Here is a 14,321-nt window from a genome sequence, read left to right on the forward strand (position 1 = left end):
ATTCCAGCTACTCAGGAGGCAGAGGTAGAAGGATCAAGTCTGAGGCCAACCTGAGCAAAAGCATGAGACCCTATTTTAAAGCATGTGACCCAGCTGGGCACTGGTGGCTCAAGCCTGTAATCCTAGCAACTTGAGAGGCAGAGACCAGGAGGATCATGGTTCAAAGCAGTCCAGGCCAATAGTTCACAAGACCCTATCTCCAAAATGCCTAACACAAAAAGGTCTGGTGGAGTAGCTCAAGTGGTTGAGTGCCTGCCTAGCAAGCATGAGGCCCTGAGTTCAATCCCCAGTACCACAAAAATAAATAAATTAATTTTTAAAAAAAACTTAGCAGTGCACCAGTGGCTCACACTTGTAATCCTAGCTACTCAGGAGACAGAGATCCAAAGGATTATGGTTCAAGGCCAGTCTGGGCAAGACCCTATCTGAAAATATCTCAAACAAAAAAGGGTTTACAGAGTGGTGCAAGTGATAGAGCACCTACCTAGCCAGTGTGAGGCCCTGAGTTCAAGCCCCAGTACCACCAAAAAAAGTAAATAAATAAAAAAGAAGCGAAAGCAAAAGGGGCTGAGAGTATGATTCAAATGGCAGTGTGCCTTCCTAGCAAATGCAAAGCGACAAGTTCAAACTCCAGAAACACACACAAAAGAATTAATAGGTAAGGATTTTTAAAGCAGATATAATACATTTTCTCAGCGAGAAATTATAAACACACTTGAACCAAATGAAAATGTAGAAGGCCTCAGCAAAGAAATAAAAGATAAAAGGAAGAACCACATAAAATTTTTATAATGAGAAATACATCAGTTGAAATTTAAATTTTTAATGGATAGCTCAACAGTAGAATGAAGAATACAGAGAAAAGAATCGGTGAGCTTGAGGCTAGAACAATGGAAATTATCTAAATGGCAGAGACAAAATAGGTTGAATAAGATTAGCAGACTTTTGGACTAGGAATTTGGCTTGGTGGCAGAACACTGCCTACCATATACAGGACTCGGTTTGATCCCAGCGCCTCAAAAAGAAAAGAAAGAGCAGACACTCAGGGACAGGTGGCTACAGCAAAAGTTCCAATAAGGCTGGAAGAGTGGTGCAAGCGGTTGAGCACCTGCCTAGCAAGAGTGAGGCCCTGAGTTCAAACCCCAGTATAGCCAAAAAAAAAAAGTTCCAATATTTGTGCCATCATAATTCTAGAAGGAATATATAAACTAGAATATATAAAGAATTATCAAAACTCAAAAGAAAATGCATAACTCAATTAAAAAGTGGGCAAAGACATGAAGAAACAGTTCATTGAAGAAAATGCACATATGGCAAAGAAGCACATGGAAAGAAGGGTTACTAATCATTAGGGAAATGCAAATTAGGGCCGTGTTGAGAAATCACTACACTCCTATTAGAGCAGCTTGGATAAAAAGTAATGACACCGACAATACTGAATGCAGGAAAGGATGCAGAGAAAGTAGATGCTCACATTGCTAGTGGGAATATAAAATGGTACAGCCACTCTGGAAAACAGCAACAGGTTTTGACAGTTTCCAAAAACAAAACACATGAAAGACTAAACAGCAACTGCATTTACCATAGAGAAATGAAAACATGTACACAGACCAAACTCGTACGCTACTGTTCATAGAAGCTTTACACATAATAGAACAAAACTAAAACCAACAGAAATGTCCCATGAGGTACAACTGTGGTAATCCATGCCAAGAAATCTTACTCAGAAGTCAGAAGGAAAGAACTATTGATGCACACGATAATTTAGATGAATCTCCAGGGCATTCTGCTGAGTGAGAGAGGCCCAGTCTCAAAAAGTCACATAAGCAGTGATTCCATTTTTATAGCATTTTTGGAATGATAGTGGTTGCCAGGGGTGAGGGATGGGGAGGGACTGTGTAAATATGCAGATATGAAAGACATGATGATAGAGCAGTTCTGAATCTTGAGTGCAAGTATGGTTGCATAAGTCTACACATGGCATGGAACTGCACACAGGTACACATTGTCAGATTCCTGGGTTTTTTTTTTTTTTGTGGTATTGGGGCTTGAACTCAGGGCTTACATCTTGAGCCACTCCACCAGCACTTTTTTGTGTGATGGGTTTTTTTCAAGATAGGGTCTTGAGAACTATTTGCCTGGGCTGGCTTCAAACCATGATCCTACTGCTCTCTGCCTCCTGAGTAGCTAGGATTACAGGCATGAGCCATGGAGCATAGGTTTAATACAGGCCTATGAATTTTCTGGTACAAGAACTCCAGCATGTCCCCCCATATCTCCTGCTAAGAATTTTTAAATAAAACCTGTTCTTTCTGATCTATCCCCTGTATGATGCTGCTTGAACCTGAGAATGATACCTAGGACCAATCAATGCCTCCCTGCCAAGTGTCTTTTACTGTCTGAGGTGGCTGACCTACAAGAAAACCCTTGGAACTGGATCAAAAGTTTGTAGTGCCCATATTTACACATCCTGGTGAACATGAATGTTATACAGAAACTGATCAGGACAACCAGGGTTGAAGGTAAAGAAGAAAAGCACTGGGGTTTTAGCTCAGTGGTAGAGTGTGCTTGCCCAGCGTGCACAATGCTCTGGGCTCATCCCCAGAGCAAGAAGAAAATCAATGCAGTTTCTAGAACACTACTGGTTTAAGAGCAGAGAGCATTGAGGCTGACACACAGACAAAATGTTCTGTTCTTTGTGGGTTCTGGAAAATATTGCGATTCCTGGCAGGAGTTTCATAGCTACTCACTGAAATCTAGGAGAAAATCAAGTGTGGCTGGTTGCTATAGTGACTCTCAAAAATAAAACTGTCTGTTTCCTTCTTAGTAAGAAGCTGTAAAGAAAGTGATTATTAAGCTAGTCACCTGTACACAGGTGCACTCTAGAGATAAGTACACCATTAGTAAGCACTCAAGGAAAACTAGTTGTGAAACTAGTGGCTGGATTCACACGCGTAGTAGCTGTAATAACTCCGCAGGATGTCACTTTTGTTTACAGTGGTATAAAGCCCACTGCACAATAGCTGCTGCTGACAATGGGGGCTGACTCACTGGCTGATGGCTGCAATGGACAACAAAGCATATAAACTCCTTCCTGGCTCCTGTTTGAACCCAGGTGTGCATGGATCAAGGACTTGTCTGCTTGAAGAAAGATATTTGACTCACAATTGGTGTCGTTACCAGGATACTGAGCAGACTGGTATGGAATCACCCAGGGTTCACTTTTTTGTGAAGTATTTTTCGAGATAAGGGCTTGCAAACTATTTGCCTGGGCTGACTTTGAACCACAGTCCTCCTGATCTCTGTCTTCTGAGTAGCTAGGATTACAAGTGTGAGCCACCAGCGCCCAGCTAAAATTTTTTTTAAGAGTTGATTTCAGGGCTGGTGGAGTGGCTCAGGTGGCAGAGTGCCTGCCTAGCAAGTGTGAGGCCCTGAGTTCAAACCCCAGCACTGCCAAAAAAAAAAGAGTTTATTTCAAAGCCAGGTATTGTGCTTCATACTTATAATCCCAGTACTTGGGAAGCTGAGGAAGGAGGTGGTTTTGAGATAGGGTCTCACTAACTGTTTGCCTGAGGTGGCTTGTAACCACGATCCTCCAGATATCTGCCTCCTGAGTAGCAAGGATTACGTGGGTGAACCAGCAGTGTGAGATGCTGCTTGGTTAGAGATGCCAAGTTTTTACCAGCTTTTAGTTATCCTTCAGTTGTTTGCAGGCTCAAGTGAGGAATCGGTGGGGTTTTTGTTGTTGTTTGTTTTGTTTTTAGCAAAAAGGGTTTATAAGTACCTGTTATAACCCTATGATCAAAGGCAAAGGGATTAGAAAATACATGCTCGAGAAGAGAATAGGGGTCCTGACTTACCCAGATCTCTAAGATGAAATGAAAAGTGAGGGCCTTAGGAATAACACAGTTGCATGAGTAAGATGAATGGGAAATGTAAGTTCCTACCACTCCCTACTCGGGAGGGAATGGGAAGGTTGGGTGCACATACTTGGTGTCAAGGATTTCAGGCATGGGCTCAGTCTGCTGTAAACACTCAAAACAGTGCTCATTAGGCATTCTGCTAGCCCGCTTTCTTTCTATGTCCTGACTGAAAATCATAGATGCCTTAACTGCTCTGTGATTCAGCCAGATGCAAGTTTTTCCACTAGACTTAAGCCCAAAGCAGGACCTTGGACATTCCTAGACACTGACAAAAGCGTTTAGATTGTTGCTCAGTGCTAAGCCAAAATTCCTTAAACCCGCATATAAACTCCATTCCCTGACTCCCTCTCTGTGGGCATCCGTAGGTAGAACATCTCTTTTCTCACACTGTTCATGAGGACATACCGCAACACTCTGAAAATTTCCCCAACAAATACTTTGGACTCATTGCCTTGCATTTAGTGCTTCTTTCTTTGGAATCTCAAATTGCCTCTTCTCAGGATGGTTTGGTGTTTGATTAGGTAACTGAACTGTCCTGCCAGTTCTGGGCAGACTCCAGTCCCAGGTTCAGTGGGACAAAGTGGTGGTTCAGGTGTTTTATGGAGAACACACTACATGTTTTTTTTTTTTCACTTTCCATTTCCTACAACAAATTCGCTTATTCAACAAATGCTTAGGGTATGTGGGAACACAAAGATTAAGTAGGCACAGTTCCAACCACAAGCCATTCTTGAGCTGGGAGACAGAGGAAGACAGGCACACTTAGCTATAAGGGGAGAAAACAGCACGTGGTATAGAAAAATTTCCAGTACTCTGGTGTGGAAATTAAAGCAAGACTGAATAAGGCTGGACATCCAGGAAGGATTCATGGTAGATATGTATGTGGGACCTTGAAGGATGGGGAGAATTTGGACATGTTCATTTCACCCTTAATGACATTAGCAAGGGCACAGAGGAATGCGCAAGGAATTGTTACTCCTTTATTTGGCTGCTGTGAGGGGGAGTGAGATGAGAATTGAAAAAGGAGATAGGGTAGGATTGGGGAGGGCTTGGATTCCATTAATCAACAGTGAAAAGATCTGTGCTTCAGGCAGTCTACCAGATCATAACATGGCACCAGAGCAACTCTCACAACTGCTTTCTGAAAGATGGACAGAGGAGGGGGAAAGGAGAGGTAGCTAGCCCAGTAAGGAAGCTTGGGTAATACTATTGGCAGAAGCTCTAGGGATATAACTCACAGTTGTATCCCTAGCACCTCACTGGTTGCAAGTTCTCGGAAAATACTTGTGGAATTATGGGAAATTAAGATTTTTTTTTTTTTAGTACTGGGGCTTGAACTCAGGGCCTCATATTTGCTAGGCAAACACTCTACCACTTGAGCCACTCCACCAGCAAGAGTTTTTAAATATTTACATTTCTTGCACAGCTACTATGTTTCAGGTAGTTCAATGAATCCCTTCATTGAAGAGGAGAGAGGCTGGAATTGAGAGACATGGTAGGCACAGGCTCAATGGGACTTGCGAAAGGATTGAGTGCTAGCGGAAGAAGAGAGGCAGAGATGACATGAAGAGGGTCCATGGTCTCACAGAAGAAGCAGGTTTGGGGGATGTAGTAGCCCATTTCTTGTTGCTATAACAAAATATCTGAGGCTGGGTATATATAAAGAAAAGAGGTTTAGCCTGGACACTTGTAATCCTAGCTATTTTAGAGTCTGAGATCAGAAGAACTGTGCTTTAGGGCTAGCCAGGGTAAATGTTTTCCAAGACCCCGTCTCCAAAATAACCAGAGCAAAATGGGCTGGAGTGTGGTTCAAGAAGTAGAGTGCCAGCTTTGCAAGCATGAAGCCCTGAGTTCAAATCCTAGTCCCACCAAAAAATGAAAAGAGGATTATTTTGCTCAGACTTTTGGACGCTGAAAGTCCAAGATTAGGCAGCCTCATAAATTTAGTCTCTGGGAAGGGCCTCATGCTGGATGAAATCACAATGGCTAGAGCACCTGTGGGAACAGTCACTTGGTGAGACAATAAGCCAGAGAGCAGGGAGAAACTAGTCTTGCTCTTTTAACAACTTACTCTCTTGGGAACTAACTCCTCAAGTGTGAGTAAATTCCTATAAGGACAGTGCTCTCAATGACCAAATTACCTCCCACCTGGCCCCATCTATTAAAGGTCCCACTACCTGTCACATCACCACAGTGGGGATCAACCTTCCAACATATGGGTGACACACTCATTTCCAAACCATAGCAGAGGACAATGAGGGGAGCTCCTTTTGGGATCAGTTGGACTTGAGGTTCTTATAAAGGAGCCCAATAGAGCACCAGCAAGCACTGGATTTCTGAGTGCGTCAGGCCTGGTGACAGAGTAGAGACCCTGGAAGCAGATGAGTTGTCCTTAGTAACATTGGAAGGAGCACAAAAGAACACAAACTGAATATATTCTTTTTTTGGATGCAAGAGCTGTACCTTCTTTGTTTCCACAGCACTATGTGTTTTTCATACAGGCATTGAATGAATGTCATACATACATGCTCAGGATGTGAGGAAGTCATCTACCTCCTCCCCAGGGGGCCTTCCCCAACTCTGCCCACTCTCTTAAACTGAAATAATTTCTACATTCTCAGAACCTCTTATATTCATTTATCTCCAATCATATGGAGCCCTTAGGAACAAATTAGTCTTAATTATCCAAAGCACCCTCAATCTTTTCCTTACCTCAACTGGTAGTTTCTGGAAGATAGAAATACATTATTATTCCCTGTGGCTTTTGGCAAAGATTAAGCATTAATAACCTTTTGTTGAGGGAAGGTTTACACATGAAATTTTAAAGCATCTTACTTTAATTTGTTTAAGAATACAACCATGGCTCACTTAAGGATGGAAACACATTCTGAGAAATGCATCGTTAGGAGACTTGGGTTGTGCGAACATCACTGAGTGTATGTGCATAAACTAAGATAGTTACCATATCCTAAGAGGCTGCCACACAAATGTTATGCAGCGTAGGGCGGAACCTAATTTCCCCCTTGTAATTGAGGTATTGATCTTTGAAGTCATAGTCACTTACCTATAAAAGTCAATCTAGGTGATACTTATATGAAATTGTAAAATGCCCAGTGATGTTATTGATGTTGATAGCGATCCTCCAAAATGTCATCTAGTCTATTACTAAATGTGGACAGACGATGGCAAACTTCTTAACTGAGGGACAGACAAATGCTTGTTGCCTGGGATTTATTTAAATTCTGATTTTCCTTTGTTCAGGTTTCTAGCTCTGTGTGAAATGGTATACTCCTTCAGACAATTGTTAGGGAACCAGATGTCACATTTTGATCATATGAGTTACTTATTTTCTCCTTCGTCACCTTAAATTAAAAGGGGGCAGGGAGAAGACGCAAATTCTGTCCCCAGTATGGCTGCCCCTAACCAGGCTGCATCTTGTTCGGGCGTCGGTTACTTGTAATTGCCTGGGGGAGTTTTAAGAAAGTACATCGCATAAGGCAAACGCTCGATTTGGGTTTGGATTTTTGCAGTGTTTTCCCGCAAAGAATCATTGCTTCCTCGCGCTTCAAGACAGTACTGAGTGCGCTTCAGCTGGTCCACCGTTCTCTCATCAGGCCTGTCAATCAAGAGGTCTCCACCAATGGGTGGGAGCGAGTCGCGGCTGGGCCAATCAGGCTCTGTCTCTAGGGCTTTTGCGTGAGAGGCTCAAAGTCTAGAAAGAAAAAAACTGGTGGTGGGAGCTTGGTGCATTCTAGCACCCGGTCCTGTGCACCTGCTTCCGGCGCCTGGGGCACTGCTTTCTGAATGCATGCTTTCCTTCCTATAGCATCCCTTTTTGTTATTGTAACAGGAATAAGCATTGATCTTTGACCAACAGTAGTATAAAAAAACCCTACTTCCCAGCAGGCCCCTGGGCTCCCCAACAGAAGGCCAGGTTTAGCATCCTTTGCAGACAACTCCTTGTGGGGTGCGGAGGCTGCAGATACCCTCCAGGTTTTGACCTCCCTCGCCCCCTATTTTAGGAAATACTGACACAGAAAGGTCCTTGTGCTCAGAAAGTAACTCACAGTCTTGAGGTGTTTGTCCAGGGCTTGCTTACAGAAATAGCTAAGTGAAGGTGTAGCCCACCTGTGACCTAGTGACTGCACTCCTAGGTGTGTTGCCAAGGTAATGGGTCGGGATGTACATGGCACAACTTTGTTCATAATAGTCAAAACACAGAAACAACCTGAACTGCTCGTCAAGAATTAAATTGTGGTTAAATTGTACAATGGATTGTTAACAAGGCCATGAACACATGAAGGACAGGCAGGTAATGCATGGATTAACATCAAAAACGCAAACTGCCATTTCATGACGTCCAGAAAAGGATAAAGTTGCTGGAGGCCAGAAGAATAGTGGTTTCCTGCAAGAAGGAAGAAGAGGGTAAAGGAGGAAAAAGAACTCTTAAGTTATTCAATGGTTGAGACCCCACCTCCTCTCCCCAAATAAGCATGGAAAGAGTTACAGCGAAAATAGCTGCACAGCACCTATTTTATGGCCTAGGGTTGTTTATATGTGAATTACATTTGGGTGTAATTCACCCAAATTTTGGGGTTTGGGGGTTTTTTTGTTTTGTTTTGTTTTTTAGTTTACAGAAATTTATTAAAATTGTTGGTGTAATCTTCTGTCCCAGAGCATCCATCCAGTTGCCTTTCAAAGGTTAAGGTGCCATGCTTGCTCCTACCATAGAAGCCCTTGCAGTTGCCAGTGTAACAGTGTGTCTACCGCATTTCTCCAACTGTGAATTCTATGTCGACTAAACAGGACTCTTGCCCTCCTTTGTCTGCATCCCAAGAAGGTGGGACTAACCAGAAGTGCATTCTACCACAGCCAAATTCCATCTTGAATCCTAAACCCTTTGCTTAAAACTTGGACTGTGCACTGTCAAGCTGACTCTTCATACCTTTTTTTAAAAAGGTATCCTCAATCTGGACCCAAGCATGCTATCCAGACAACAATGTGCATCCAGTAGTTTTTTAAAAAAATGTAACTGATCCAGACAATTAATCTATATCCACTTCAACTTCTGGTCATGTAGTGCCTGTGTGCCCACGGGGAGATTAGCTTGCTCGCTCGGTTCTCAGCTCTCTTTGGCATGAAGCTGTCCATAAGATGCCATCATCAAAAGCCACATTGCATCCATTTCTTAGCACCAATCCTCACCCAAGGCAGCTCCTAACCCTAAAAGCAAGTTTTGAGTTTTTTGAACTCAGGGCTTCACACTTGCTACACAGGCACTCTTACAACTTGAGCCACTCCAGCCAGCTCTGGGAGGAGAGTTTGATCTCTTCATTACTTAGGATCTCACAGGAACTTTTCACAGGTTGTATTTTCCAAAATGGCTTTGTTGATCTCTCCCATCCCACATTGTCTTCTTTCAAGGTGACTTGATGCTCTGGGAGGACTTGTGACTATGGTGAAAGTGAAGCCATGTCATTTCTAAGCCAAGGTAAGATAGTTTACCCCTGGTTCCTTGGGGGATCCATGCTCTTGGGACTTTGTTGCTCTTCTATGAGGAAGTCCAGACTACAGGAAGAGGCCACATGGGGTGTTTCCATCTACAGCCCAAGTTGGGGTCTCAGCTAACAGCCAACATCAACTGTCAAGAAGCCTTTGAAGTGAGCTCAGTGCCAGCCACTATCTCCTTGTAGCTGTGTGAGTGATTCTGAGGGACAACCAGACTGATCAATTCCCGAAACTGTGAGTGACTATAAGAAAATGGCTACCGTTTTAAGCCATTAAATTTGGGGGAGGTTTATTATTCAGAAGCAAATAACTGAAACAGTTTTAATGGGGTCTCCCTTTCCCCCTCCTGGATAAGCCTACTGATATTTTGAGACTTGGCTCTAGTGTCCCACCTCTGGGAAGACTTCCCTGACCTCCAGTGTTGTAGGAGGGCTCAGCCAGAGACTGAGAGGGCACCAAAGCTTTCAGGAAGCAAGTTTATTAAGCAAGCCAGCAGTGACTTAACAGACTCTTGTCCAAAGGCTGAGCACCAAGAACAAAGGGGGCTTTCCATATATACTATTTAGAGCAGGTTACAGAAATGGGGGTGGTACAGCTTGTCCCATATATAATCACAGGTTATTTAATTGGCTGTTTTAACCTCTGGGGTGAGGTGACCCTCCTCTTGTCTCCAGGTAACATTCCCCAACTCTAGTTTTCCTTTGTTTAATGTCTCTTCCCCCTCCCTGCCTTCCTGCCACATTCACCCCTTTGATGCTCAGACCCACTTCTGGATCAAAGAGCACCATCTTGATAAAGACCATAGTACCAGGGGGATTAGGCAAGGTAATATCAGGCATGCTCTTAAGACAAGGAACATTGTCCCTATCAAGGTCTTGAACCTACCTAGGGTTAAGAACTAATCCCCAGTAGGTCATTGGAACTTTATCCCTTTCAAGTCTGCACAGGGACATGGGCAAGCTTTTTTTATCTTTCTCGGTAATCCCTTTAATTATCTTTTTCTCATCATCAATCTGCAAACAGCAGATTAAGATTATTTCAGGCTATTGTAGCCAGCAGGTGAGGTTGGGGCTCCGTGTGATTGGGAGCCCCCCACCATTGAGGTTCCTGAGTAGCATCATTGTAAAACTTTTGTCCCAAGCAGATCAAGTCCCCTACCGGGATGGAGAATTGGCCTTTTGGATGGGAGATACGGTAATTCCCCAAAATAGAGGTTTTTAGGAGCCAAATGCTCTCCCTGAGGCTAGGGAGAGTGGTTTTACTAAAGGGCTCTTGTGGGTTTAGCTCTTCTGCCTCTCACGGCCAATGGTCTCTCACGTTCATTCCCCCACAAATGTGACATGAAGTTACATTCAGAGTTTGTGCTATGGACTCAGCTAGTGAGAGGAACAGGTTTTTGGTTGTAACTGAGATGGGAAACTTACTTTGTATCTCCTTGTAAAAGGAGTGAGAGGCCTGGTATGAGGAGCTCTCATGAGTGATCATGATGAGTTGAAAATGTAGCAAAGTACCAGGGTCTGTTTCCTTCTTATAGATTAAAAATGTCTTCCTTTCCCCAACTTCCCAGCCTGTTTCATTGAGGTTGAAAATAGTGAAATTTACAGGGTTACAGGCACCAAGAGTACAGTTGGGGGTTGCTTCTTTTTTTGTAAAAGAGTAGCAATTCCATGTGAGGTATGGACCTCCCCTTTTAACCAAGTTGCCCACCTTTTATAACCCCAATAAGGGCAATAGAGTAGGACACACAACCAGATGTCCCACTGTTATCTTTTGGGCGTATATTCTTGTCATTTAACCTGTAGGTCCTTTCCCAGCCTAGCCCCCTACAGTTGCCCTAAGGCCTAGTGTTTTTAGCTATTGTAGCACATTCATCAAAGTATATGGACACAGGTTTGTTGGGGTCCTTAACCTGGGTGTAGTTAATGAGCTTCCCAGTGCTGGTGAAGCTTTGGACCTCAGCCATTGCTCTTGAGGCGATAGATGGGGTTAAAACAAATATACTGACCATCACAAAAGCACACTGAGTAGGTGGTATGGCTGTGGGTGTATGACCCAACAATGGTACCTGCACAAGAATAACAAGTATGGAAAACCAGAGTTTTGGTAACAGCACTCCCTGCTTGGGTAGTGTGCATACATGAGTCACAGTCCAAAGCCTGGGGGACCCCAGAAAAGAGATGGCCAAGATTATACAGAACGAACTTATCCTCAAAGGTGAAATAGGAGACTTCTCAAGCTTCCGCCGTGCATAGACTAGACAGCTTCTGGAGTGACTAGAGCAGGGCTGATGTCTCGTTGTCCATGGTTTCCTGTTGTCTCCTGGGAAGCAGGGTTCTGTCGGGGAAGGGCTCTAGTGTTTTGTAGGTGATCTTGTATGGTGAGACTGGGTCAGGGATACACTCCCATTCAAGGGAGTAGGGGTGGACAAAACAACAACAAAAGTGTCCCTCCACTGGGGCTTTCTGGTTTTCTTTACCTAAATAGCATCCCCTGGTTTGTAAGGGTGCATGGGAGTTGGCAGGCTAACAGAAGTCTCTCTCTCACCCAGTCGTTGTTTTTTGAGAGAATCAAATCAAGGGCCTGTATATGTTGTCTCAGGATAAGGTCACCTATTTTCTTTTGTTTTGTTTTGGTTTTTTATTGAGGTCCCCTCTCAGGCCCTTGACTAAAGGGGGTAGATGCCAAAAAAGCATTTCAAAAGTGGAGAGACCCATCTGTTTGGTGGGGCTTGACCTAATCCTGAGCAAGGTTATGGGCAGTAATTGATCGCATAGTAGGTGGGTCTCCTGGCAGTTTTTTAATTGTAATTCTTTAGAGTCCTGTTATATGTTTTATTTTTCCTGAGCTCTGGGGGTGGTAGGCATGTGTAGCTTTTAAGTTATTTTTAATCTCTTAGCCATTAACTGTACCACCTCAGCCACAAAGGCTAGCTCATTGTCTAACCCAATAAACACAGGTATTCCATATTGATGGATGATTTCCTTTAACAGGCACCGGCCACTTTTTGGGCTTTCTCTGTCCAAGTGGGGAAGGCTTTTATCCATCCTGAGAAGGTGTAGACAAACACCAGCAAACATCGGGTATCGTCTCTGGCACACAGACTGCACCTTTTACATACTGTCATACTTATGTTGGAGAGCTTTGGGATGTAAAAATGCTGGGCCAAGATGGTCTCAAGAGCTGTTTGTCCTGAGTGAGTTCCTTCATGGAACTGTTTGACAAACGTGGGAGCCAGTGACTCAGATGTGACACTGTGGCCATCAGTCCACTTCCACCATCCGTCTAGTAGAAAAATTTCTCCTTCAGTCTCAAAGCAAGCCTATTCTTGTGAAGTATGTCGTGGGTCCCATTCAGATAAGGGACACAGGAACAAGGCAGCTGCCAGTGAGGCCAAGGTTTGTCCTCCTGTGAGAGCTTCTCGCTTGGCTTTCCTATCAGCCTTTCGATTTTCCCAAACAACTTCTAGTGCCCTCAGCATTGCATGACAGCTACTCACTTAGGGGCCCATACAGCTTCTAGTCATTTTAGAATTTTTTGTCCATGTTTAACACTTTTTCTCCTGAGTTAGAAGTCCTGACTGGGAGTGGTCATGTTTTTAATGACAGCATCCAGAGTTACTACTGCATATCTGGCAAAACGTGTGTCTTTTCAGACAAGGCTGCTGCCATCTGTGAAGTACTTAACGTCCAGATGACTAATGGGCTAGTTGGTCAAGCCTGGCCAGCTGGAGAATACCTCATCCATAATCTCTAAACAGTCATGCTCTGGTGGGCCTGAATTAACCTGTAATAGGGTGGCTGGGTTTAGAGTCTTAACAACCTCTAGCTGGACATGTGGTTTTACATAATATGTGTTGATATTTGAGCACTCAGGAATTTGTTAGCCAATATTTATATATATATATATATATATATATATATATATATATATATATATATATATTTCATGAGAGTCAAAACGGAGAACTCACACTGAGTTTTTGTCTCAAAGTAAGTTTGTCTGCTTTAGCTGCCAAGACGGTAGTAGCCTCCAGGGCACACAGTCAGGGTGGCTGGCCTGGAAAAACTGCATCGGGTTGCTTTGATAAATAGGTCACTGGGCACTGCCAGGAACCCAGCAGCTGGGTCAAGACTCCTGCAACTCCAGTCTCTCATGTTCATATAGGAAGAAGGGCTTTATCATGCAGGCCCTGAGCAGGGGCATTTGTGAGTGCCCTCTTAATTCTTTTTAAAGACCTTTTTTTGTTGTTGTTTTTCTCCCCATACCATGGGCTCCTGTTCTCCCCACTTTGTGTCTTTATAAAGGAGTTTTGCCAAGAGAGTAATTGGGGATCCAGATCTGTCAGAAACCTGCAGCCCCTAGAAATTCTCTAGTCTGTATAGTGGGACATAAAGGGAGCAGGGACTCCTCAGGGTTCCCCACTAATATGGGTTTTTCTGGCTGCTGCTGCCCTGACTACCATAACCGTACATGCTTTCTCTAGGTAGGGCTTTAGCCATGTGGGCTGACTGAGGACTGCATCCTGCCAGCAGTCAATATAAGGAAACATCTGGGTGTTTTAGTCTTCCCTACAAAAAACTCAATATTGACTATGAACTTATCTAATGACCCTTCTGAGGGCCATCCTACACCAAAAGCAGGCCAGTTTTTTTTTTTAATTAATTTATTTATTTGGTGGCACTGGGGTTTGAACTCAGGGCCTTGTGCTTGCTAGGCAAGTGCAAAACCACTTAGCCACACCCTCAGCCCAGCAAGCCAGTTTATTTCACAGAAGATCCTAAGCTTGTCAGGAGTCAGTTTGACCCACAATCTTCATTAAATCCTCTCTTAAAGTTCTTGAAGGGTGTTCTTACTCCGACCTCCTCCCTTTCCTCCCATTTGCCAGACGTC

At 43.6% G+C, this 14,321-nt stretch overlaps 1 protein-coding gene across 1 annotated transcript in view; it reads right to left on the reverse strand.

The window, feature by feature from the left end:
* Positions 1-14,321, reverse strand: part of Dhrs7b (dehydrogenase/reductase 7B) — a 57,820-nt gene that overhangs the window by 42,716 nt on the left and 783 nt on the right. The window lies entirely within an intron of this gene.

This window comes from Castor canadensis, chromosome 11, assembly GCF_047511655.1.
Source record: "Castor canadensis chromosome 11, mCasCan1.hap1v2, whole genome shotgun sequence".
Taxonomy (NCBI): domain Eukaryota; kingdom Metazoa; phylum Chordata; class Mammalia; order Rodentia; family Castoridae; genus Castor; species Castor canadensis.